Source organism: Herpailurus yagouaroundi, unplaced genomic scaffold, assembly GCF_014898765.1.
Source record: "Herpailurus yagouaroundi ecotype Mexico unplaced genomic scaffold, PumYag 77, whole genome shotgun sequence".
Taxonomy (NCBI): Eukaryota; Metazoa; Chordata; class Mammalia; order Carnivora; family Felidae; genus Herpailurus; species Herpailurus yagouaroundi.
The window spans coordinates 82,463,617-82,489,999 of NW_024412388.1; the positions used below are offsets into that span (position 1 = coordinate 82,463,617).

At 36.9% G+C, this 26,383-nt stretch overlaps 1 long non-coding RNA gene across 3 annotated transcripts in view; it reads left to right on the plus strand.

The window, feature by feature from the left end:
- LOC121027525 (uncharacterized) overlaps positions 1-26,383 on the plus strand; it is a 43,100-nt gene that overhangs the window by 5,666 nt on the left and 11,051 nt on the right. For 2 of the 3 annotated variants that reach the window (XR_005788784.1, XR_005788786.1), the window contains exon 3: positions 16,138-16,202. This is a non-coding gene — a long non-coding RNA (uncharacterized LOC121027525). The remainder of the gene's footprint in view (positions 1-16,137; positions 16,203-26,383) is intronic. The other variant, XR_005788785.1, reaches the window with a different exon arrangement.

Here is a 26,383-nt window from a genome sequence, read left to right on the forward strand (position 1 = left end):
TATGGTGCAGGGAAAACAACAGAAGTCTTACCAAAATGAGGACAGGAATCAGCTTTTGGTAAGGCCAAGGACACTAGAATTTTCAAGGGAGAGTATAGAAAAGGAAGGAGATACATAGAAAGTGCTTCAGAAATCTGCACAGAGTCCCCTTGAGTATGTTAATAGATACTAATCTACACACACCTATTAGAAACTCTATGAAGCCAAGCAAAAAGCAACTTTTAGAAAAAGAACAATTATAGGATAGCTACAAAACAAATGATTCTCTGATTGTCAGAGGTCACATAAAGCAGGAAATCATTCAAATCTCAACAAACCAGGTTGGGGAGATTTCACTGACTATATGGGACATTCATTAAAGAACTCAGAAGGCTGACAACTTATTAGCAGGACTAAATTTGGCCTAGAATAAATCCTACTCTCTACCTACCAAAAATCCTTAAAAAAAAAGACTCAGATCCAGTGCTTACAAATGTGAGATCCACAGCATTTCATTACTATAAGAAGTAACAGGAAAAACTGACTTATAATCAGGAAAGACATCAATTGATAAAAGCATAATCAGAAATGACAGAAATAATGGAAGTAGCCAAAAAGATGTTGGTGAGTATGCCCAAAGAATTAAAGAAAAACATCAACATAAAATGGAGAACAGGGGTTTGCAAAGACCCAAATTGGAGCTACTATAGATGGAGTATAAATAAATAACCGAGATTAAAATCTCACTAAATAGTGTTAATAGCACAATAGATATTGCAGAGAAAAAAAATCAGTGAATCACAAAATAGCATTAGAAACTCTTCAAATGAAACTCAAACTGGAAAAAAAATCTCAACAAGAATAACAACAAACACAGAACCTCAGTAACCAATGAGACAATATCAAGTACTCAAACATATGTATAATTGAAGTTGCCAAAGAAAAGGAAAATATGAGGACAGAAAAAATACTTGAAGGAGTGGTGACTAATTTTTTTTTCAACTTTAATGACAAGATCAACTTATAGATCCAAGAAACATTTAAGGTCTAAGAAGAATGAACAAAAACAAAAATACACTGAGGCACACATAATCAAATTCCTCAAAACTACTGATAAGGAGAAACTCTTTAAAAGGCTAATAAAAAAGATACATTATATACAGAGAGGGAAAAAAAATGGCAACAGATTTCTTATCAGAATATCAGTGATCCAGGAGTAGACAATGGAATGTAATCTTTAAACTGCTAAAGAAAAAATAATCAGGGGTGCCTGGGTGGCTCAGTGGATTAAATGTCTGACTCTTGATATTGGTGCAGGTCATGATCTCACAGTCATGAGATCGAGCCCCATGCTGCACTCCACACTGAGCATGGAGCCTGCTTGGGATTCTCTTCATCTCTCTCCACATGTGTGGAGCTCATGTGTTAGCTCTCTCTCTCTCTCAAAATAAATAATAAACATTAAAAAAAGAAAAAATAAGTAACTGTGAATATAATATTTGAAAAATGAAGATTAATAAGGTACTCTGAGAGTTCTCTCAGTCTGTTAAGCATCTGACTCTTGGTTTCAGCTCAGGTCATGACCTCATAGTTCGTGGGTTTGAGTCCCACATCAAGCTCCTCAATGCCAGCACTGAGCCTGCTTGGTATTCTCTCTCTCTCCCTCTCTCTCTGTCCCTCCCCCACTCATTCTGTCTCCTTTAAAATAAACTTTAAAAAACATTTTAAAAAATTTTATTCAGAGCATAACTAACTAATTAAATCAGAAATTATAATGTTTTGTGGAATACTTAACATATGTAGAAAAAATATGGTAACAACAGGCATAAAGGATATGGGAGGGAAATGATAGTAAACTATTATAAGGTTTCTACATTCCTTATAATGAAGTATAATATTTGAAGGTAGACTGTAACTAACTAAACATGCAACTTTTAAATCTTAGCAACTACTAAAAGTATAAAACATAGAGGTATAGGTGATAACCCAACAGTGAAAATAAAAGAGATTCATAAAAATAGTTAAACAAAAACAAAAGGCAGAAAAAGATAAAAAGAAAACAGAATAAGAAAAATATAAGTAGAACAAATAGAAAAAAATAAGTTTGCATATTTAAACCTAGCCACACCAATCATACTCCCACTAAATGTAAAAGGAAAAAACATTGTAATTAAAAGGAAGAGATTATTAGACATACAAAGAAGCAAGACCCACTCATCAATAATAATATTAGAACCTGACTTTAAGTATAGACATAGGCAGATATAGATATAAATATAGATGCAAAGAGATTTACCATGCAAACACTCACCATAAGAGAGCTAGCGTGGCTCCATTAATATCAATGTGGGCTTTAGAATAAGAAATGTTATCAGAGAGACATTTCATAATGGTAAGAAGGACATAACAATCCTGTATATATATTCAGACACAAAGCTTCAAATACCTGTAAGAAAGCCTGACACGACCTAAGGAAGAAATAAATATATCCACAATTGCAATTGAACATTTCAACATTCTGACTCATACTTAGTAAGACAAACAGAAAATCAATAGAAACATATACATGATTTTAAAACATTATCAACCAACTTACCTAACATTCACAGAACACTATACCAGCAGCTGGTAAGTACAGATTCTTTTCAAGTACACATGGAATATTCCCAAAGATAGAATATATGCTGGGTTATAAAGTAGTCTCAATTATTAAAGGAGTAAAACACAGATTATGTTCTCTTGTCATGACAGAATTAATTTAGAAATGAATAATGGAAAGTTATCTTTAAAATCCCCAAGCGTTCGGGGCGCCTGGGTGGCGCAGTCGGTTAAGCGTCCGACTTCGGCCAGGTCACGATCTCGCGGTCCGTGAGTTCGAGCCCCGCGTCAGGCTCTGGGCTGATGGCTCAGAGCCTGGAGCCTGTTTCTGATTCTGTGTCTCTCTCTCTCTCTGCCCCTCCCCCGTTCATGCTCTGTCTCTCTCTGTCCCAAAAATAAATAAACGTTGAAAAAAAAAATAAAAAAAAAATCCCCAAGCGTTTGGAAATTAAATACCACAGGTGAATATTGTACTGGAAATCCTAATTAATGCAACAAAATAAGAAAAACAAATACTATACATACATTAAAATGGAAGAGACAAAATTGCCATGATTTATAAATATTATGGTTGCATACACAGATAATTCTGGATAAATTAATCAACAGACTAATATGTAGTGTCAAGATTCCTGCATATAAGGTCCATATACAAAATTCAAAATCATTCCTATACATAATCATGATAAATGAGAATATTTAATAGAAATAAAGGATTTCATTTTAAAAAATGAGTAATTTTTAAATCAATTTCTTAAAAAAATATCTTGAGGAATGTGACAAACTAATGCTAAAATGTATATATGTAAGAAAAAGACCAAGAATTGCTAAGACAATTCTAAAGAAGAACGAAGTATGGGTAGTTGTTCATTGTAAACAAATTTATTACACTTCCATGATAATTAAGAATATAATATTGATGCAATGATAGACCAATAGACAAACTAAAAAGGAAAAAAAGCCCAGAAACAGACCCATGTACATACAAAACTTAATATATATCTGTGGTGACATTACAAATAAGTAAAAAAAGGAGTCTATTAAATAAATGATATAGGGAAAATTGGTCAAAAAAAAAAAAATAGAAATTGGATCCCTGCCTCACATTGTACACAAAAGTTCAAGCTGAAATTAGTGATTTCCTAATTTGTATTTGACTTTGCAAAACATTACATTTTTAAAAGAAGATAAGACTGAGTAGAATTTCTTAAACATGCCACAAAGTAATATGAGCCATAAAGGAAAATATTAACATTTTTCTTCAAATGTTTAGAAAAAAATCTTCAGATAAAGTAAAAAAAAAATAGTTATAGTCAAAGTTGGAACAATTTGAGAAACAAAATAAATAGAGTATCATTGGATTATAATCTAAAGTATAAAATAAATATAACTCCATACTGCTATAAATAAATGATTGAATAAATGGGACAGAATAGACAAATCTCTTATGCAAAAGAATTCCAAATAATTTATGTAACATTTCATCTCCAAGGGGGTGGAATAGAGCTTCCCACTTCTTAAGTGTGGACTGCCTATAATGACTTTCTTCCAAAGAGTAAAATATGGAAAAGGGAAAAAATGAATTACTTTACAATGCAGAAACCTGACAAACACTACCTCAGGTGACTGATGTTAATATCAACAGTAAATAAGTCATGTTGATAGTATGTACCCTTCATCTGATGTGACTAGAATGTCACTTTTCATCTGTGATTTTCCTCCCTAAAACCCTCAACCTCAGAATAACCATGAGAAAAATATCATACAAATTCCAAGTGAGGAATACTTGATCAGTATTCCTCAAATTATTAAGGTCATCAAAAACAAGGGAAAATTGAGAAACTGTCATAGTCAAGAGAAGCCTTAAGAGATATGATGACTAAATTAATGTGATATCCTGGATGGGATCCTGGAATGGGGTGGGGGTAGGGGAGGACATTAGGTAAGGAAATTTGAATAAAGTATGGATTTTACTTAATAATACTACATGATATTGGTTCATTAATTATGATAAGTGTACCACACTAATGTCAGGGATTAATTAATAATAGGGGAAACTGGGTGCGGGGTATACAGGAATTTTCTGTACTACCTTTGCAACTTTTTTGTAAATCTAAAACTTTTAATTTAAAGGTCTTCTTGAAAAAAGAAGAGAGCCATAGTTTGGGAGAAAGTTTTTGCAATATGTGCAAAATATGCAGATTAACATTGAGGACATATAAAACACTGAATAAATCAATAAGTAAAAAGCATGTAATCTAAAAGAAAAATTGGCAAAGAATATGAACTGTCAATTCACAGAATAGGTAATCTTAATGGCCATATACTTATTACAGAGAAACTCAATGTCATAATCATGATGGAAATACATATTTAAATTTCAATGTGATAAAATTTCAGATACACTATGTGATTTAAAATTTTAAAATTTAGGGGCGCCTGGGTGGCGCAGTCGGTTGAGCGTCCGACTTCAACCAGGTCACGATCTCACGGTCCGTGAGTTCGAGCCCCACGTCGGGCTCTGGGCTGATGGCTCAGAGCCTGGAGCCTGTTTCCGATTCTGTGTCTCCCTCTCTCTCTGCCCCTCGCCCGTTCATGCTCTGTCTCTCTCTGTCCCAAAAATAAATAAACGTTGAAAAAAAAAATTAAAAAAAATAATAATAAAATAAAATTAAAAAAAATAAAATTTTAAAATTTGACATTGTAGAAGGGGAGGTGGAACAATGGTGATTCTCATGCTCTAATTATAGAGTGAAAATTAGATCAAACATGCTGGAAATCTGCTTAAAAACATTTAATAGAGTTGAGGATGCACCCTACCTTTCAATCTAAGTATTCACCTCAAAGTATATATAGTTGGAGCAGTTTTCTTCCTAATGGTGTATTAACACAGCTGGGGGTATACAATGATGTTCATACAATGATATGCAGGCATAGGTAGATCCAGGTAGATCTCTCTGAGAGACAGAGAGATCTCATCTTTGAGTTGAGATCCAATCCAATGGTGGATTGCCCCAGCTCTAAAAAAATCTCTCAGTGCCGAAGAGCTATTTCAAGAATGCACAGCTCAAAAGGGAAAGTCCAAGGACTGAAAAAAGTAAGAATGGTTAAAAAATACTGAAGGGAGTCGGGCCTTATTTAATCCAAGTGACAAAAACAGGCAAGGCCCATGTCTTTATCTTTTTATCCTTCTTTCTTTCCATCTATCTTAGAATTCAAAAGTGAATTGGTTGTCATAGAGATGAGTATAAAGCACTCATATTTGAATTGAAAAATAAAGTCATATATTTCTGACAGAAAGTAAGTCTGATAAGTGTTTGTTTTGACAATGAAGACTGGTTTGCCCTTTTAGTTAAATGATAAACATTTCCCATAAATCAGATTAACCAAATCTGCTCCAAGGTTTTGACCAAAATATATTTAAAGCATAAATGCAACATAGAATATGCTGAAACATGTATCCTTTGTAATTCTTACCTTGAATTCAAAAACAAACAAACAAAAAAGCATTAACTTAAAAATGTACAGAGGGATAGTTTTCAAATAAATGAAATGTCTATCAAAATGAAAACAGAGTAATGAACTCTGGTATATTCATACAATGTAATAATACACATCATCAGTTAAAATGAATGGATTTACGTGTACCTTCAGGTACATCAAAAATGTGAAGTTGAAGAAATAAAGCAAGCTACAGAATATGTTCTGTGAATATCCTGTCAATTAGTATTTATTGAAAAGTTATTATATTGCAGGCATCATTTTAGGTGCTTGGGATATAGTGTCAACAAAACAAAAACCTCTGCTCTTACAAGACGCGATATTCCCTTGGAGGAGGAAACACCCAATCAACAAACAAAATGTCAGCAAATACATGTGATTCTAAAACTATCCAGTCAGATAATGGCAAGGATGGGAAAGCAAGACAGGGAGTGCTAGCTAGACAGAGTAGGTGAGGGACCAGGGGAGTTACAATCATAAATAGACTGGTCAAAGACAGCTTCACTGAGAAAGAAACACATGGAATACTTGAGCAAGTGAGCCATGTGTTCATCTGGGGAAAACAAGTTACAGGCAAAAAGAACAGGAAGTGGGAAGGCCGAATATGGAGGTTTAAGAAACCAGGAGGCCATGTGGCTCAGGCAGAGTGAGTAAGGAAGAGAGTAATCAAGGGGGTCATAGAGTAAGAGCTCCTAGATTGTGAATAAAAGAGGAAGGAGTCTTTGGAGGATTAGGAAATTATCTAATTCTACTTATAAAAGCATCATAAAGCTTCTAAGTTAAAACAACAGCAACAACAACAGGACTGCCTGAGGGGTGCAGTGGGTTAATTGTCCAGCTCTTGGTTTCATCCCAGGTCATGATCTCACATTCCTGAGATGGAGCCATCCCTGAAATTGAGCATGTGCTGACAATACGGAGCTTTCTGGGGATCCTCTCTCCCTTTGTCTCTGCCCCTCCCCTGCTCACTTGTGCGCTCTCTCTCTCTCTCTCTCTCTCTCTCAAAAATAAATAATAACAAAAACCCCCAAAACTATAGAGGTAGGAAGCAAAAGCAGAAGGATGACCATTTATTTACAAGACTGTTTAAATATTACAAATGAAATACGATTATAGTTTGGACTATTGTGGTGGCAGAGTAAGTGGTCCAATGCAGTCAGATAGGGGTTATACTTATTAATACAATTGGAAGGAAAAATCAAATTGCCTTAATAGAATAATATGCATAGCATGATGCCATTTTTAATACATTTGAAACTATAAAAGCCAAGATTCTACATTCCCTTTTTATATACACAAATATAATTAACACATAAAAACATGAATGTGAAAGATGAAGACCAAATTAGTAATTGTAATAATCACTGAGGAGACAAATAGGGGACTTCTACTGTATGTATATTATACTTTAAACAGAAGATGTATTATTGCTTCAGCTCTCAAGAAACTTTCAATCCAGCCATAAAAAGATCAGCATACATTAGAAAGTCAAGATCAATACAAGATAGAAAATGTGCTGAATTATAGGTATTGATTAAAATACCAATGAATCCAAAGAAAGCAGCACTATGGCTTGAATATGTCTAGTGTGTAATGTTGCACAAAATCTTTCTTATGGCCAAAACTTATTTGCATTCATTGATTTATACTAAGCTAGAGAAACAAACCTGGGTGATAGTGAGGTAGTACAAGTACCGTGTCAACCATATCAACATTGAAGTTCATAATCACACCACAATGACAATGTGTGCATGTGTGTACTCAGGGATAGGGGCAACAGGTGTCAAATTTTAAAAGGAATGGAGAAAAGCCAACATAGTCTCATACAAACTCTTCCAGGAAACAGAAAAACAAAATACTTAGCAGATCATTTCATGAAACAAGATTACACTGATAATAAAATCTCACAATAATGTTAGCAAGAAAGAAAAATGCATGCCAGTCTCTCTAATAACATACTTACAAAAGATTCTTAAGCAAATTATTAACTAATTGAATCCAGCAATATACAGAAAGGATCATTCATCCCAACCAGGGATGGGAGTGTGGATTTAACATTTAAAAAACCATAAACAGAACTCACCTTTTTAAGAGGATAAAAAGATAGAATATGTGAACATCTATTGTTTAAAAAGTTACAAATTAGAAATAGAATAGTCCCCTCTTAATCTGATAGTAGTTTCCACAAAAAAAAATACAGAATATTGAAATGATGAATCATTAAAAACTTTTCCCCTGAAAACAGTCATAAAATGAGATGCTGAATATCACCATATTTCTTCAATATCACACTGGGGGGTCCTAACCAGTGAAATAAGGCAAGAAAATAAAATTAAAGGTATTATATTTAGAAAAAAATAAAATTTCATTGTTCTGGGAGGACATGACTGTGTATAAAAAGATCCAAAAGAATCTACAAACCATAAGAAGTGAATTTGGCAGGTCACTGTACACAGGCCAAAATGCAAAATTTATATAACTACACACTAACAACAAACTATCAGAAGATAAAAATTTTTTGAAGTATAATTTCTAAAAGCATAAAAGCCAGAAATTATGAATCAATCTAATAACTGGTGTGCCAGACTTCTACAGAGAAAACTATAAAATTCTATTGAAAAAGAGTAAAGAAGACCTAAATAAATGAAAGATAAATCATATTTGTGAGTTGAAGAGCTAAATATTTTAAAGACAACAATCCTTTACTTGATCAATAGATTCACTACAAATCCAACTAAAATTCCAACATGTTGTTTTGTGGAAGGTGACAAGATAATTCTAATATTTATATGGATATACAAAGGTCTAAAATTGCCATGCTATCTTGAAGAAAAGGAACAAAGGCGGAGAACTTACACTATCAGATGTTAAAACTATGATGTATTGGCACTAAAAAAAGAAAAAAACAGACATAAAGAATAAAATAACAAATCCAGAAAAATATCTACATTTAACTATAATAAAAGTGAAAATCAATGATGCTGCAGTACAGAGGGGTCAGGAATTTATTTTTTTAATAAATGGTCCTGGGCCAATTGGAGATCCATTTGACAAAAAAGAAATCTTTCACCCCCTTCCTCATACCATACACACACACACACACACACACACACACACACACACACACACACACACAAATCCAGAATGATTAGAATCTAGATTGAAAGATAAAAGTAAAATTTAAATGAATGAATGAACAAATGTATAATACCTTTTAGAAGAAAACACAAAATATCTTAATGAGTTGGGGTGAGAATAATTTTCTTAGAAAGGATAAAAAAGAAGAAAAATGGGTGAAATGGACATTAGAATTGAAAACTTCAAATTGTCAAAAGGCAACATTAAGGACAATAAAAAACAAAAATAGTAGTAATAGTTATTTCAATGTCATGAATTCCTATTCACAATATATAAAGATCTCCCAACAAATCAATAAAATAAAGGTAGACAACCGATTTTTAAAATTGGGAAATACTTGGGGCACCTGGGTGGCTCAGTCGGTTAAGTGTCCAACTTCGGCTCAGGTCATGATCTCATGGTTCGTGGGTTTGAGCCCCACGTTGGGCTCTGTGCTGACAGCTCAGAGTCTGAAGCCTGCTTCTGATTCTGTCTCCCTCTCTCTCTGCCCCTCCCCTGCTCACACTCTGTCTCCCTCTGTCTCTCAAAAATAAATAAATGTAAAAAAAATTTTTTTAATTGGGAAAAACTGAACAGATAGGTCTCAAAATGAAATGACAAACAAAATGTGCTCAACTTGGATTATCAGGAAAATGCAAAATTAAAACCACAATTAACAAGTATACAACACCAGAATGGCTAAAATAAAAAAGGCTGTCAGAACCAAGTTATTAGCAGAATTTGGATCAACTAAAACTCTCACACAATGCTGGTATAAATTGAGGAGTGGTAAAATCTTTTGGAAAACTGTTTAGCAGTATCATTTAAAACAGAATGCATGTACTTAATGACCTAGCAATTTGTGTAATTTTCATAGAAGTACCATTCATAATAGCCATAAACTGAAAAAATCCCAAAAAACTGTCAAGAGTAGAATGGATGAATTATTACATATTCATAAAATGGAATTCTATACTCCAGTGACAACAAACGAACTGTAGCCAAATGTAGCATTATGCAAATCTCACCAACATAATGTTGACCTAAAAAACTACACATAGAAGTATATACTGTATAATTCCACTTACATAAAGTTCAAAACTAGACCTCTTTAAACAAAAGTTCAAATCTACCTGTGGCATTAGAAAGGAGAAAATGGTTACTCTCAGGAAAAAAGACAAGTGACTAAAACAGGTCTCAAGGAAATTCAAGGAAACAGGTCCTGATTATGTTCCTTTTCTGAATCTGAATGCTTGTTATTTCAGTGAAATTTTGTGAAAATTTACAAACTATACATTTGTGATCTCTGCACTTTTCTACAGGCATGTAACACTTCTATATAATTACCAAAACAAAACAAAACAAACACATGTACTTGAGGAAACTAGGGAGTGGGGAGTGGGAGGGGAAAATGCTTAAAGATGAACTAGGCTTTGTATTTAAGTTAAAATTTTAATAAATAAAAAGTAAAAATTATAAGCAAATTTTTAAAAATTAGTAATGGAACCCCAAGCATAAAATTCACTAAGAAGAAAGAAGTCTGGTAAGAAAAGCCAGAGCAGGGGCACCTGGGTGGCACAGTCGGTTAAGCATCCGATTTCAGCCAGGTCACGATCTCGCAGTCCTAGAGTTCGAGCCCCGCGTCAGGCTCTGGGCTGATGGCTCAGAGCCTGGAGCCTGTTTCCAATTCTGTGTCTCCCCTCTCTCTCTGCCCCTCCCCCGTTCATGCTCTGTCTCTCTCTGTCCCAAAAATAAATAAACGTTGAAAAAAAAAATTAAAAAAGAAAAGAAATGCCAGAGCAGATATAAGTCCTGATAGTAGGCAGTTAACAATGCCTAGTATGAAGCAGCATGTTCTAAAGTTAACTCCCTAGGTTGTGATATAACCCTTGTGATAGTCTGGTAAGGTTGTCACAACAACATGCCACAGCTTACGTGGCTTAAACAGCAGAAATTTATTTTCTCACCATTCTGGAGGCTAGAAGTTCAAAATCAAGGTGTTACCACCTTTAGTTTTTTCTGAAGCCTCTCTTCTTGGTTTGCAGTTGGCCACCTTCTCCTTGGAAGTGGTCTCTCTTCGGTGTGTGCCTGCCCCTGGTGTATGCATGCGTGTGTGTGTGTGTGTGTGTGTGTGTGTGTGTGTGTGTGTGTGTTGTTAGTTTTTTTAAAAAATAGATCCAGGGATGCCTGGGAGGCACAGTCAGTTAAGCACCCAATTCTTGATTTCAATTCAGGCCATGATCTTGCAGTTCATCAAGCCCCACCTCAGGGCTTAATAGTGGGGAGCCTACTTGGGATTCTCTCTCCCTCTCTCTAACCCTTCCCCATAAATAAATTTTAAAAAATAAAAAAAGATTTTATTTTTTAGAGCAGAAAAACTGCAGAAAGTACAGAAATTTCCATACATCTCTTCCTCACACATGGATAGCCTCCCCCATTATCAACATCCCAGCAAAAGTAGTACATTTGTTACAACTGATGAACATATATTGACATCTCATTATCATCCAGAGTTCACAATTTACATTAGGGCTCACTCTTTAGGTTGTACATTCTATGGGTTTGGAAAAATTTGTAAAGCCATGTATCCATCATTATGATATAATACACAGTATTTTCACTGCCTACAAATTTGTGCCCCACCCATTCATATTTCCCTTACCCCTAATCTCCAGCAGTCACTGATCTTCTTGTCACCATAGTTTGGCCTTTTCTAGAATTAATTGGAATCAGACAGTATGTAGCCTTTTCAAAATGACTTCTTTCACTTATTAGTAACATGAATTTTAAGGTTCCTCCATGGCTTTTCATGGCTTGAGAGATCATTTCTACTTAGTGATGAATAATATCCCATTGTCTAGATGTACCGCAGTTTCTTCATCCATTCACCTACTAAAGGGCATCCTGGTTTCGGTAATTATCAATAGGACATCCTCAAGTTTTGGTAATTATCAATAAACCAACTATAAACATTCATGCATAGGGTTTTTTGTGGATGTAAATTTTCAGCTCCTTTAGGTAAATATCAAAAAGCATGATTGCTGGATCATATGGTAAGAGTATGTTTAAGGGCTGACCTTTAGCATTTAGAAATGAGTTAATGAGGGGCTGAAACTACTTCCAGAAATTACAATGTAAAAACAAGGAAGATTTGACCAGATTAGTTCATGTCAGCCTAGAAATTGCCCCACAAGCCACAATACATTTTGCACTTCCCACTGCCTTTTCCCATGTCCATATCTCTTCCTTTACTTCTATTTCTTCTTCTTTCCTATCTGTATCTGCCAAGCACTTTCTTCTTTTTATGTCTGTTGATAGGTATTCCCATTACCATGGTTATATTTCTTCCCTGTTTTTCTTCCTTCCCTTTCTATCTCTCTTCTGCTCTTTTCTGTCTTCCTTTTTTCCCACAATCTATGCCTTTCCTCACTTAAATCAGTCATTATGTAGAAATCAAGTGGATTTTTAAACTATGCCATATTTAATTAAAGTTTATGTTACTTCTTGATTTTAAAAGTAAAAGTATTAATCTATATGATTTTTTTTAAGTTGACTTATTTTAAGAGAGATAACACAAGCAAGGCAGAGGCAGAGAGACGGAGAGACTGAATCCCAAGCAGGCTCCACACCATCAGCGCAGAGCCTAATGTGGGGTTCGAACTCACAAACTGTGAGATCATGACCTGAGCTAAGATCAAGAACCACCTGCTTAACCGATGGCCACCCAGGTGCCCCTTAATCTGTATGATTTTAAGGGAAACTATAAATTAGTTGTATCCAGGGGTGCCTGGGTGGTGCAGTCGGTTAAGCGTCCGACTTCAGCCAGGTCACGATCTCGCGGTCCGTGAGTTCAAGCCCCGCGTCAGGCTCTGGGCTGATGGCTCAGAGCCTGGAGCCTATTTCCGATTCTGTGTCTCCCTCTCTCTCTGCCCCTCCCCCTTTCATGCTCTGTCTCTCTCTGTCCCCAAAAAAATAAATAATGTTGAAAAAAAAAATTAGTTGTATCCCAAGAACCAGAGGAAAGGCCTCCTCAAAGTCAAGGTCAACTCCAATTTTCAGGAAACCCCTGTGTCCTCTAGATTAAATCAACACCTTCACCTGGCCTAGGAGGTACTAAGAAACTTAATAAAATTCAGCTATTATTTTTTCTTTTCACTTAATGACTTTTTTCTGCTAATGTATAAATCTATGAAGTCAGGGATTATAGTGTTCTCTACACCTTATAAGCTAGCATCTAGCTGTGTATCTGGAGCATATAAGGTGGTTAAACATGTTAAATGAATAAATAATGAATAAAAAATTTCAACCCGTCGCCATTTCCATGATTTCAAAAATAGCCCAACTTTCTCAATCTTTTTAATTCATCTAAAAGTTTTCTACTCATTCTACAGGTCTCTGAAAATGTGAAGACCAAAAGTGAACTGTGGGAAATGAGATAATGAATCCAGAATGGATTCATTTCTCATTGGCAGTGGATTCTGAAATAAATTCTATAAACTTTAAACGTTTCTTGTTGTGATCTCATCTTTAGACTATGATGTGCTACACATTTTTCTATTTTCCCCTTACCCCTTAATGCTCCAGAAATATCTTCTTTAACATTGACTTACTCTCTACCTATTAGACTTTCTACCTGTTAACCACAATGGGCCTTTTTTCCTTACGGTTCCTTATTCCTAACATCCTGCGATGTGTATTTCTTTTTTTGTTTTCCCCCTGAAAGGGTGAAAACACCAATAAATGAAGATAAATTGTTGGCTTTGTTCCAAAACAAGCTTGTTGTTTTAGGACCCCAAACTGTCTCAAACATCATTAAGAAGCAGCAGGCCATCCAAGGTTGTGCATCAATTAGCAATTAGGTCACACGTTGGGTGGCTGGAGGCACTCAGCCTTTGGCCTTGTTCCTTGCAACACACCCAAGCAGGGCACCGGTATCCAAACAATGCCCACCCTGCTGTATCTTGTTCCTTAATTGGGATAACTTAGAGATGCTAATGTGCACAGGCAGACCCTGTCGCTCCAATTAGGCCTCATTAGTGGCTCTGCCAGTGGTGACCACTGCAAAGTGATATTTGCTCTTGGGAAGGCTTTGTGAGGTGCTCTGGGTTCCTGCAGAGAAGCAGTAAGGACATGTTTTACACTCTTTCCAGCAACAAACTCCTTCCCTCAGTTCTCTACAACCACTGTCAGTGTGGCAAGCATTACTTTTCGTGGTTCAGTTACAATACCATGACTACTGTTGTCTGGGGTGGCAAGTGGAAATTCTGACAGACACCCACTTGGAGAGGACTGGTTTATATGTCCTCCTTTTCCCCTAGCTCGCACTGACTTTGCATGAAATACAGAAAATGTATTTCATTCATACAGAGACAGGCTTCTGAAACCCAAAGACAACACCGCCCTGAATCCTGAAGTATCCCATAAACAGTTGCCTAAAAAGCAAAAACTAGAAGGCAACCATTTTGAAAAAAATCTAGGGAATGAAGAATGCAATTTTTTTTTTAATTTTTTATGTCTGGGATATTTCAAAAGGGCAAATTTTGAGAAGGATGCTGTTCTCTCCACAATGGGAATGAGAATGACGTCACTCTCCACAATGGGAAACTGGATGTTGGCGCACTAACAGAGGACTCTAGATATTTTAGTCTCTGCAAATTTAGTTTAAAAGGAGACACAATGTGATCCTTCATGAGGGTCACTGGCACAAATCCACCGGGGTTATACCATTGTTAGAGTTTACCCCATAATCCTGGCAGACAAGAGCTCCTTAAAGGCAAGGATGGCAAGACAAGAATTCCCTACAATGGGATGGGGCAGGACTGAGTAGGCATGTGATTAGAGCGTCCTGCTGCTATCCTCTCAGTTCACTCAAATGCCACTGTAGTTCTTGTTTCAGTATTTACATCTTTTTTCTTAAGAATAGGAGAGAGTGACTCTCTGCCCCTCCCCCGTTCATGCTCTGTCTCTCTGTCCCAAAAATAAATAAACGTTGAAAAAAAAAATTAAAAAAAAAAAGAATAGGAGAGAGTGAAATACATACACTCAAATGTGTAAGACTGGAGACGGATTGATCAATAATACAGGACATTACAAAATGGCAGATCTGACAGTGTCACTTGCTTGCAATTAGTTGTTTAAAAGATCCTTTTTTTTTTTTTTTTTTTTTGACCATTCACATTCTAGGAGCTGCCTAAACTCCTGGCACTGTAGTATGTATCAAGACATTCACTACCTAAAGAGCTGTTAGGAGAATCATGAGAGTAGAGCTTTGCTAGTGGCCATTTCCATCATGTGATTTCTTCCCCCTAGTTACTTGCATCCTTCTTCCTGCCCCTTGACTTGTATGAGCAGTTGCTGCAGAGATGGCAGGATGTCAATGCCCCCAAAATTGAACCTGTGATTTGTTTTTCTTTGATTTATGTTCTTGTAGTCAATAAACTTTATAAAGGAAAGTATCAGACTGAACAATCAATCAAAGATAAACAGATTCCTGTCCTTTAAAAGCATTTCAGCCCAGTAGGTGAGTGCCTCATTCATCTTTTGCAGGCACGCTTTTGGCCTTTCCACTGAGACACAACGGACTGCTCACTACAGGCAGCTTTTCTACCAAAGGGCTGCGGCAGTTGAGCTGAGATTTATCAATTTCATGGCACCAGTGGTCCTGATATAGTATCATTTTCAGGATCTAAATGGTTAAGCATGCTGTTTGCATGCTGAGACCCGGCCTTTCCATCTACCTGAAAGGAGAGAGAAATGAGTAGTTTTAAACACTCTAGGTTTACACTTTATAGTTCTATAAAAATTTTTATGTACTTTTTTTTTTATTCTAAAAAGCTGAATTCCTTCTTTGAAAAGAGAATTCCCTCTTCGTTCTATTAGTGGTTTCTGAATCTTCCCTCGAATCAGGCAAATGTCATCCTGCATTTTTTTGCTTCTCCGCAGCACAGATGGTGTGCATATGCAGATTGGTGATTTTCTAATCAATACAGTGGCACTTGGGAATATCTGTAAGTATTGTAATAATGCATTAGTCAGGAGTGATGTTGTAACACACTGAGATCATACACATAAATCTAAGACACCATGTCTAGACACTCCAGGGAAGATGGCATGGCATGGGTTAGAGCAGGCATTAAGGGAGGGCAATATTTCAAATATGATGGGAAAATAATGCAATTTGCAGACTTTAATAAAACCACTGGGGAATTAATTTCAGTAGGGGTACATTCTCTCCCCAAACATTCGCATTCTTATGTTTGCTTCATGGACACTTGTAATGAGATACTTTTCACCTGTTATCTCAGGCATAAACACAGAATGGGATCTGTGAATTGAGCTGGATTTTTAATGTGCTGAATATGAAAATAATCCCTTTATAGGTAGTGCTTTAGCTGTACAAAAGTGCATTATGCAAACAACACATAGAGAGAATAAACCTTAGAGATTCAGAGTTAGAAGAGCTTAGAAATTAATTTCCTACACATACCTTGAGCGTGCTCAGAGTCCACTCAATCATAAAACTTGACCAACTGAACCTGCAAAGTTTTAATAGGGATGGGTTTGATGATGAAAAGTGAAAACAATATTAAATGTATGCCTGTTTTAACACTACCCAAAAGTTCCAGGCTGGTTATATATACTCTCTGCTGCTTTCAATGACATTTGCCCTTGAGTCCTTTATTTTAAGCAGCCACACTCAGTTTAAATTCTGCAGGCTGATGGCAGACCTGATGTCAGGTATTCGCCTTGACAGAAATGCTATGATAAAAATGTTAAATCAAATGTATCCAGAAATGAAGACTGTAAGTATTTCCTTTTTTTAACGTTTATTTATTTTCAAGAGAGAGAGAGAGAGAGAGAGACAGAGCATGAGTCGGGGAGGGGCAGAGAGAGAGGGAGACACAGAATCCCAAGCAGGCTCCAGGCTGTCAGCGCAGAGCCCAACGAGTGGCTCGAACTCACAAACTGAGAGGTCATGACCTGAGCTGAAGTCAGACACTTAACCAACTGAGCCACCTAGCACCCCTAGACTGTAAGTATTTTCAAACCAAACACAAGTACAGGATGCACAGACTACCCCCACCCACTTGCCTATAAGTTTCAAGCAGTAACACAATAGGCCCCTGGTTCCACAGACTGCTTGGTCTGTCCACTGGTTGTCATTTTGGTCCACTGCTGCCTAAGTGAAGACCCCTCAAGTCTCAGGCCAGCTCTGTGCTTCTAACACTCTGGAGGCTTTTCAGTTAAAATGCGAGAGAAGTGAAGGCTAGATGGAATCAACCCAATTATCTCCGTAGCCATAGAAATGCACATGATAAATGAACTCCAACCTTTTCCTTTCTGATGACAACTTGGGCACTGAATGGAGGTGTGATTTTTTTTCTTTCGCGTGTGTGTGTGTGTGTGTGTGTGTGTGTGTGCGTGTGTGTGTGTGTGTGTGTGTAAGAATGTAGTTTTCTATACTAGAGAGTGAAACACCACTTCCTTGGCAAAATATCTCAAGGCATAATGCCTCCAAATACCTGTAGAGTTTGGTTCTATGAAGGCTTAGGCTTAGAAAAAGTTTATTTTTTTTTCCCCTCAGACTTCTGTCCAGAGGGAAAGTACATCATTGTAGCATCTCATTTACAGAAGTCTCTTCTTGCAGCTTTAGTGATTCACTTCCTTATTATGTTAATTTTTAAAGTTGTGTTACTAAATATTGTCCCCTGTATCTTTCTTTCAAATATTGCTTTTAAAGAGGTAATAAGAATACAAACAGAACATATTAAACCTGTTTCATTTCCTAGGCCCTTGACCTACTTCCCTCTTTGGTAGAAGGCACTTTTATATACATTACTAATAATGGACACACATTTTGTGAGAAAGGTTAGAAAGCTCAGCAAGAGCAGAGGTCAGGCTAAGGTTTTCCATATTCCTCGGGTCTTCTGCCATTCAGACACACCCAGTGGTCACTCAATATTGCTCAGTGCAGCTTCAAGAGCCCCTTAGTAAGTAGCATCCACTCAAAACATAAGACATAGTTGCTCTCCCTTTCACATTGAGGAAAACTAGAAAATTCCATCCTAATATTTCTTCTGTAGCTCTTACTGTATCCCACTATTTTCTTTTTAACTTCATCAACCTTTCTGTCAAATGCAGGGTACAGGAATCTGCCTGTTGTCCTTTCTTTGTCCATCTGTCTACAGTTCAAAATACTACTAGAGTTTATCCCATTTGAATTCTGAGTCGTACAATCATCAAAACTTAAACTGTCATGTTCCTTTTGCTATTTTTTCCCCATCTTATTCTTAGGCCCTAATTCCCTAGTTTCTTTCACTTTTAAACATTTTATGATAGCTATCACCAAACTATGTGTTTAAGAATATGTTGCTGCAAACACTAACAATTTCACTCATTTTTTATAATCCACTTCACTATGATCTGATTACCCAATGGCAGTTTCTTCCGGTTCTAGATAAATTTGTGATGGTGGTATGATCACAGAGATAATGTGTGTTCATTTTTATTTAATAATTTGTGTTTATAGAGTGCATTTGGGTGGGGATGAAAAGGGGAAAAAGGAACAATTATTAAACAGCATATATGCATGATCCTTCTCATGACTCAATGATTAGGGTTTCAGCCTGAAGATGAAGCATAAAGGTCTTTGTAAGGGGTTGAGCACATGTTACCAGAAGGAAGAGATCTCAAAAAAAAGACACAACATTGCCCCCTCAGAATGGGGTCCATGAGGGAACAGCAACCATTTGAAACAGAAAACAAAATCATAGGGTTCCTTACATCAAGATCAGTCATAAATAAAATTATTTTTCAGGAGACAAAGTTCATTTCTACATTTATAACTCAATCCCTCATTGTGGTCATTTCTTCCTCAAGCTCATCAAAGCTGTTTGACTTTCATAACAATAACCTCTAAGCTTACACTTCACCATCTTGTCCAGCTAATAAGATTGGATCCTGCATGTGTCAGAAGTCTGGTGAGAAGATCCCACCAAAATATCTGTCACCAAACCAAACAGAAAAACTCTGATTTCTTTGATTTAAGGATTTGTTTGCCTGTTAAAATGTAAATACCCCTGTGGAAGATAATATTTTATTAATCGATTACATTTCAGTATTAATGATATTATCAGATCTTTACTTAAAATCAAGTGTTAATATACAGGTCTTAATAGTCCATGGCAGAGAATATCTCAGAGAAATGAAGTGTGTGTCACTAAGCTGGGGAAGGAAGGTGGGGGGAGCAGAGGATAGTTGCTGGAAACCGAGCTATCCCAGCCTGAGTGGCAAGGCCCGGGCTGTGGACGGATTGGTGACTGCGAGGTGGACCACCGACAGTGAAGCTTCTTGTACTCCCACTTTTAGGTAATTTGGCCTTAAAACTACCTGGGGTATTGTCTGTTGGGGAATTGCCTTCGGCAGGCCCCCTGGGAAAAGAACCATTAGGGAAGAAAATAAGGTTCCGCAAGAAACTGAGCGGCCTTACGTTTAGCCCTTGCCATCCCCTATGGAGACTCCTCTACTTATAGGAGGGATAGCCTCATACATTTGTCAGCAAAGACAGCCTGTAAAGGAGAGACAATGGATTTGAAAGCCTCACTCCGGCAACTAAGGAGTGTATCTCTGGGCACACGTGATTTCAACCCCTAGACCCACCTGGCCCCCCGGAGGCATTCCAGATGATGACTGAACCTAGTCGGTTAAGGTACAGAATGGTTCATTGGTTCCTAGGCGCATTGTCTCTCTGAGAATGTATGAGGCATGGGTTTCTAAGGCTTTTTCAGCCCCTTTCTGGCACCTTGGACCGAGGCAAACACATTGTTCTTCTGGGCCCATGTGGTTAGGAGGTCATGTCCCTATAACTGTTCCACTTGAGGTGTTGAGAAATGGAGGGCCTTTCACGAGAACAGCAAAGCAAATGCTTTGTAGATTATAGATAAACGCAGATGCATAATGGAATAATGTAAGAAATTAATCAATAATCAAAGGGTATGCGGGAAAACTAGGGGAAAATCGCCATGTTACTTCTTAAAGGTTGATTACACATAGGAACATTTTCAAAGTTAGGTAACGTTAGAAAAACATAGATGACGTATGCTACAAGGAAATCAACTAGCATATATAATGTCATGTTTGCTACAATAAATCGGCCAGTTCAACACACTGCTGTTGTCTGTGTCCATCTTTATTTTAGTTTTATTTTTTATTTTAGTTTTTTATTTTTTAGTTTTTTATTTTAGTTTTGTTTTATTTTCACCGACACCGTTCTTCCTTCGGGAACCCCTGGTTGCTGGAGCTGGCCTCCAGCAGACAGTGAAAAAACTGTAATAATACAAAGCTAGTGACACTGAAAACTGATTTCTTTGCTTATCAGTTATGCCTTGAACTGTCCCTACCTGAAGGTGAAACTATGGAACAGGTATTTATGAAACAACAAACAAGTATTGCTAAAATAAACAGTTCTCTGTGTGTACTCTCTAGCTGACTCAAAACTGAAGACGGGCACTAATTACTGTTTCCCCAGCATGAGACATTATGCCCAAAGACATGGAGCACAAGGTGAAAATGTAGATTCCCCATCTTGTGGTGTTTACCAGGAATGCTGGGCTCCCTCTGTCTCCTAGTTCTTAGTCCCCTCCTATTTTCTACAGCAGATCAATTTATCATCAGATGACAGATTATTGATTAAACCAGTCTTAGCATCAGTTTAAGTCCGAGTCCTCTAAAGAAAGAATCCACCATTTCAAAGACTATGGGACTCTCATTCTCTCCCCACTCCCCCAACCATTTTAAACAACTGAGGACATAAAGTTCATTGAACAATGCTGGAAGTAATTTGAATTATTCACAAAATAGTATTTCTATATACTATTTTTATGCTTTTTTGCAACTCCATTTTTTTTCACTAATTGTGCATGGAAATAAGAAGACTATTTTCTCTTCTGTTTCTCTTCTGACATTACTGAGATAATGACTGTGTAATATTTTATACCAATAATGCCATGCAAAAACAAAATGCCATTTTAAAGTATCTGCATTAAATTAAATTGTCTAAACCATCTGGTAAAGAGGATGAGCACTGGATTTATAAATCAAAATGGACCCAGTCCCAGTTCTGCCCTCTCACAGACTGTCTAGGGCCCATGTCCGCTTACTCTGTAAGATAAAGGGGCTGGACTCTTCAGCATCTGCAAAATTGTTCCATCTTGTCTGCCAAGTCAGACCGGTTTGCCAGTTGACTACCTGAACATCTGGATTAAAAAGGGTCCAATTCCACTGATCGGCAACATTGGCCAGAAGCAAAGTAGTGGGGAGTAGCAGGACCCGGACTAGATTCAGCCACGCTGGAACTAGATGATCTTAAAATGCTCCTCTGACTTCTGGAATCTTCATCCTCAACTACAGAATAATTTGTTTTTGTTGTTTAAAAAAACTATATACAGGTACAAAACTGAAAACTATCAATTTATTTTTTAAAGAAAGCAGAAAATTATCAATAAGTTACATACTTAAGAGTAAAACAACTTGTTAACAGGGTTAAGTAAGCTTTACTGTAGCCTGGAGCACACAGTGTATTTACATAAAAATTTGTCTTAATATCTGTAGATTCTGTCCCATTGTTTTAAACTATTTTGTCAATCCCCAGTGCTTAAAATAAAAAAGTCATATAGTTCATAGTGCTGATGGCACTGTGATGAAGTAATGCCATCTGAAAAAAACATATTTATGGGATTTTAGGGTCTCATGTGTTTTCAAACTAACCATACTTTTCACCTAAAAGTACATGATAATTGTCAGGAATTGTGACAGGCAGTGTGTAAGTCCCATTTTATACCAGCATGTTCAATATGAAAGAACTATAATTTTGTGATTGATATTAAATTAGGAAATCCCATGTGATCACACCATATCACAGGTTGGGAATGACTGTATGACTGTGTGTTTAAGGACCTTAATTATTATCTTGTCTTTTTTTTTTTCTTTAAGAAAAAAAGTCTTTTCTTTTCCTTAATCGGCAATATACCCTGTAAATAATGTTGTTCCCTTCACACTGAAAACCATTTAATTCCCTATTATCTCACTTCATTAGCCAAATGTCCTGTTTAGGCAAACTCTGAATATAAAGCACATTATAATGTAGTAGGAAAATAATATTTAGAAACAGCCTTTAACTGAAAAGAAAAACCCAGCAAAACAAGTCAATGCAGATGATACGTATTCATTATATTCAGGCTATTTCAGAGATTTAACTGTTATGATTGACCTTGGAAATCAACTGGGAGAAATTTCCACATGTTGTACTAAGTTAACAATGAATTCTGGGACAGGCAAAAGTAAGAAAAGTTAGAAAATAATTCTCAGTAAAGACTCTGAATATATGTAAGACCTTGGGCTAAACCAGAAGGGCTTTAGAGATGAAGAAAATCCTGTATATCACCAGCCCATATCTCTATCCACCACTGCCCTCTCCCCCAGCAAAATGTCCTTTGAAATGTAAGGAAATATGAATATGGGGTACATTTAACAGGACAAATAGTTACAAAGAAGAGCCTGCACTGTGTGTATAAAGAAAGAAGGCCATCCCCAAGAAGGAGGTATGGGAGAGGCTATGGGCCCCAGGCAAACATAAACACTTCAGAGGTATGTTAGCCCTTGCTGGCAACATCCTTCACCCTCTCTGATTTCCATTCTCAGTTCCCTGCTCATTCACTGTCATCAGGAGCCTTGCCCTAAAATAATGGGGCCTAATACAGTCAACATAACATAAATGACCCCTCATTGTCAAACTCGAGTGGTCCCCTTTACTAGGAGCAGAGCCGCAAAGAACTGCTTTCCTCTAAAGCTCAGAGAATGAGAGATAGCAAATGTCAGGTAGGCCTTCCTGTTCCAGCTACTTCTCCTTCACACTAACTGAAGGAGCTGTTTTAGCTCCTTTTCAAAGATGAAAAAAAGATCATTGAAAACTACAAACCCACACATACTATGAAATGAACTTTCCATTCTTTACTTAGTACTGAAATAGAGGATACTGTAGTACCATCATCATACTGCTGCTCCCTCCTTCCTAGGCCTACTCTAAGGGAGGATTACACCTCTCAACCCATTAATGTCAGACTTAGTCATATCTTTTTTGGCCAATGAGTAAAAGTGGAAGTGTCAAGGGGCACCTGGGTGGCTCAGTCGGTTAAGTGTTCGGCTCCTGACTTCAGTTCAGGTCATGATATCATGGTTCATGGGTTCGAGCCCCACATCAGGTTCTGCACTGGTAGTGCCTAGCCTGCTTGGGATTCTCTCTCTCTCCCTCTGTCTTGGCCCCTTCCCCACTTGTGTGCTCTGTCTCTCTCTCTCTCAAAATGAAGAAATTAAAAAAAAAAAGTGGAAGTGTCAAGTACCACTTTTTCTTTTAATATGAAATTTATTGTCAAATTGGTTTCCATACAACACTCAGTGCTCATCCTAAAATAGCACTGCTAGGAATTTACCCAAGGGACACAGGAGTGCTGATGCATAGGGGCACTTGTACCCCAATGTTTATAGCAGCACTTTCAAGTGCCACTTCTGAGAAAATTTAAAGTCACATCATTTCTCTTTTGCCAGAAAAAAAAAAAAAAAAAAAAAGGACGTGCAGTTCAATTTGAACTATATGAAAAACAAATAACTTTTTTGGAATATGTACCAGATATTGCATGAGACACACTTACACTAAAAAAAAAAATCATTTGTTTATCTAAAATTCAAATTTAACTAGGTGTTTTCTATTTTTGTTTGCTGCATTTGGCAATCCTTGTTCTGCAGGATCCCAGGTAGCAGGTGCTCTATGGGTCTGTGTTCCACAATAAGGAGCAGGTGTAATAAGCCCTCAGTGGACTTGCAGCCCACCTGAAATGCAATCAAGCTTTGTGGTCTTAAGCCACTTAGAGTCGAAGGTCACTGTTTCTAGAGAAATATGACTAATAAAATCACCAAAAATTCCTCACTAAGATACTAATGAAACCCTTAACTAAGAGAAGCTAGGGAATGTCCCTCTGGTTCTAGTTTGAATCCTTTCTATGCCACTCTTCACATCAGCTTCTATGTCCACTGCTTATCTACATTGGTCTAGTCTGATGCTCTTCCCAGTTGGGTTTGGTCACTTCTTTTTATCAGAGATCCTTGCTAATGGCAGCTGTCAGTCTTCCTAACTGCAATTCCTGTGAATTCAGATTCCATGGCACAGAGGTTTTACTTCCCTGACTATATGCATTTCATCAATGGTATTCCTAATACTTTACTAATGTCAATCAGTCCCTAGTTGCCATTGCAGAAACTGGGTATAAATTCTGGAAATGCTAGAAAGTGTATGTGATCTCTGCAGAAATATTCACTACAAAATATATTCTGGTTATGTAATGGTGGTTCCTTCCCACTAGTGGTTGAATCCCACTAGACAGAGAACCAGGGAACTGGCTTTAGTGTGATGAACAGAGCAGGTGTGATAATTGGCCTCATGGAGCTTACAGTCTAGTGGGTTAGAGAATTCACAGACCTCCCTTGATTTAGGAAAAAGAAATACATTAAGTCAGGCTTGGCTATTTTCTCCTTCTCCTTAACCATCATACCTCCCAATTTACTCACATGCTCTCTTACTTTCAGATTTATACCTGTAATTAATACTCAAATGTCCCTGTATCTGTAGCAGCTGCTGGTTAAACGTTTTTATCTTCTGCTAATATGAGCTTTGTAATTTAATTTTTTAATGCCCCTTTAAGTAAAATTTATAATTGGTTCCCTTAGGGAATATACCATATTTTACTCTTGTATATGCAAATTCAAATAAAGCACACTACCAAATGCTCACTTTTAGTAGATGCAGGGCAGGAGGAAGGTGCAATTAAAAAAAAAAAAAAAAAAGGATGACACAATCTCTACCCTCAAAGAGCTTGCCTATAATCTCCCAGAAAGAATTAAAACCAGCACCACTAAAATAGTTAATTAACTATGGCATAAATAGTAAATGTTAAGAAAATGATTAAAATAATAACAGCTACAAGATTTCAGAGAATGAAGAGCCCTCTGTGGCCCAAGAACTCAGGGAAGGGAACTAAATGTGGCCATGAAGGATAAGGAGGAGTTTCATTGGGCATAGAGGAAGAGGGCAGGGCCTCGTAGGCAGGAAATAATGGCAAAAGAACTTAGTGAGAGGCAGCAGGGAGGAACTTTATAGAAATGATGAAGGGTCCTTTCCACAGGTATCCTATGGGCAGTTTATGGCAGATCTAGAACACCAGACTCAAGGGTTTACATTTTAATGACAATGGATAAGAATAAAAGTTTTGAACCAAATAATAATAGTGTAAATTCTAATTTGCCTCTTCTTAACAATTATATCTGTGGCCTTTATTATTTTATAAGATAGAGTCTAGACTACACACATTTTAGGATCTGTATGGGGGTGTATGTGTGTTTGCACACAGCTGTGTGACTGTTTAACCATTCATGGCCCTTAGACTGGGCCATTCAAAACTACATGTTCCTCTCATGGATTTGCAAAGGCAGAATGTATTCATGACACATATTTTAATTGCAAGTGACCAAAAAAGCCAACTTGAAATGCTTACAGAAATTGGAGGAATTCTGGCGAGAATAATGAGATATCCCAGGGAAGCCAAGAAAAATCTCAGCCACGAAAAGTTCAATAATGTAGCAGGGCTCAGGCACCACCAGAACCACCAGGGAATAGAAGACTATTTCTAGTCAATGTACCTTTTTAGTCATCGTTCCATTGCTTTTCTTCCTTGTGTAAACCAGTTGGTTCCAATTCAGGTCATAAAACTGGCCACTGAAGGAGCTCCCAGGTTAATTTACATTTTACATCTTTTATTACAAGAGAGATTGCCAAAACTCCCACCCTAAAATTCAAAATTTCACTAAGTAAAATAAGTCAGAGAAAGACAAATACCATATGATTTCACTTATATGTGGAAGCTAAAAAACAAAACAAATGAACAAACAAACAAAAAGCCGAAACAGACTTCTAAATATTTATGAGAGTGCAAATTGATAGGGGCCATAGGGGAAAGGGGAGTCAGATGGACAAGATGGGTGAAGAGGAGTGGGAGGTACAGCTTTCCAGCTATGGAATGGATAAGTCATAGAGATAAAAGGTCCAGCATAAGGAATATAATCAATAGTATTGTAATAGCAT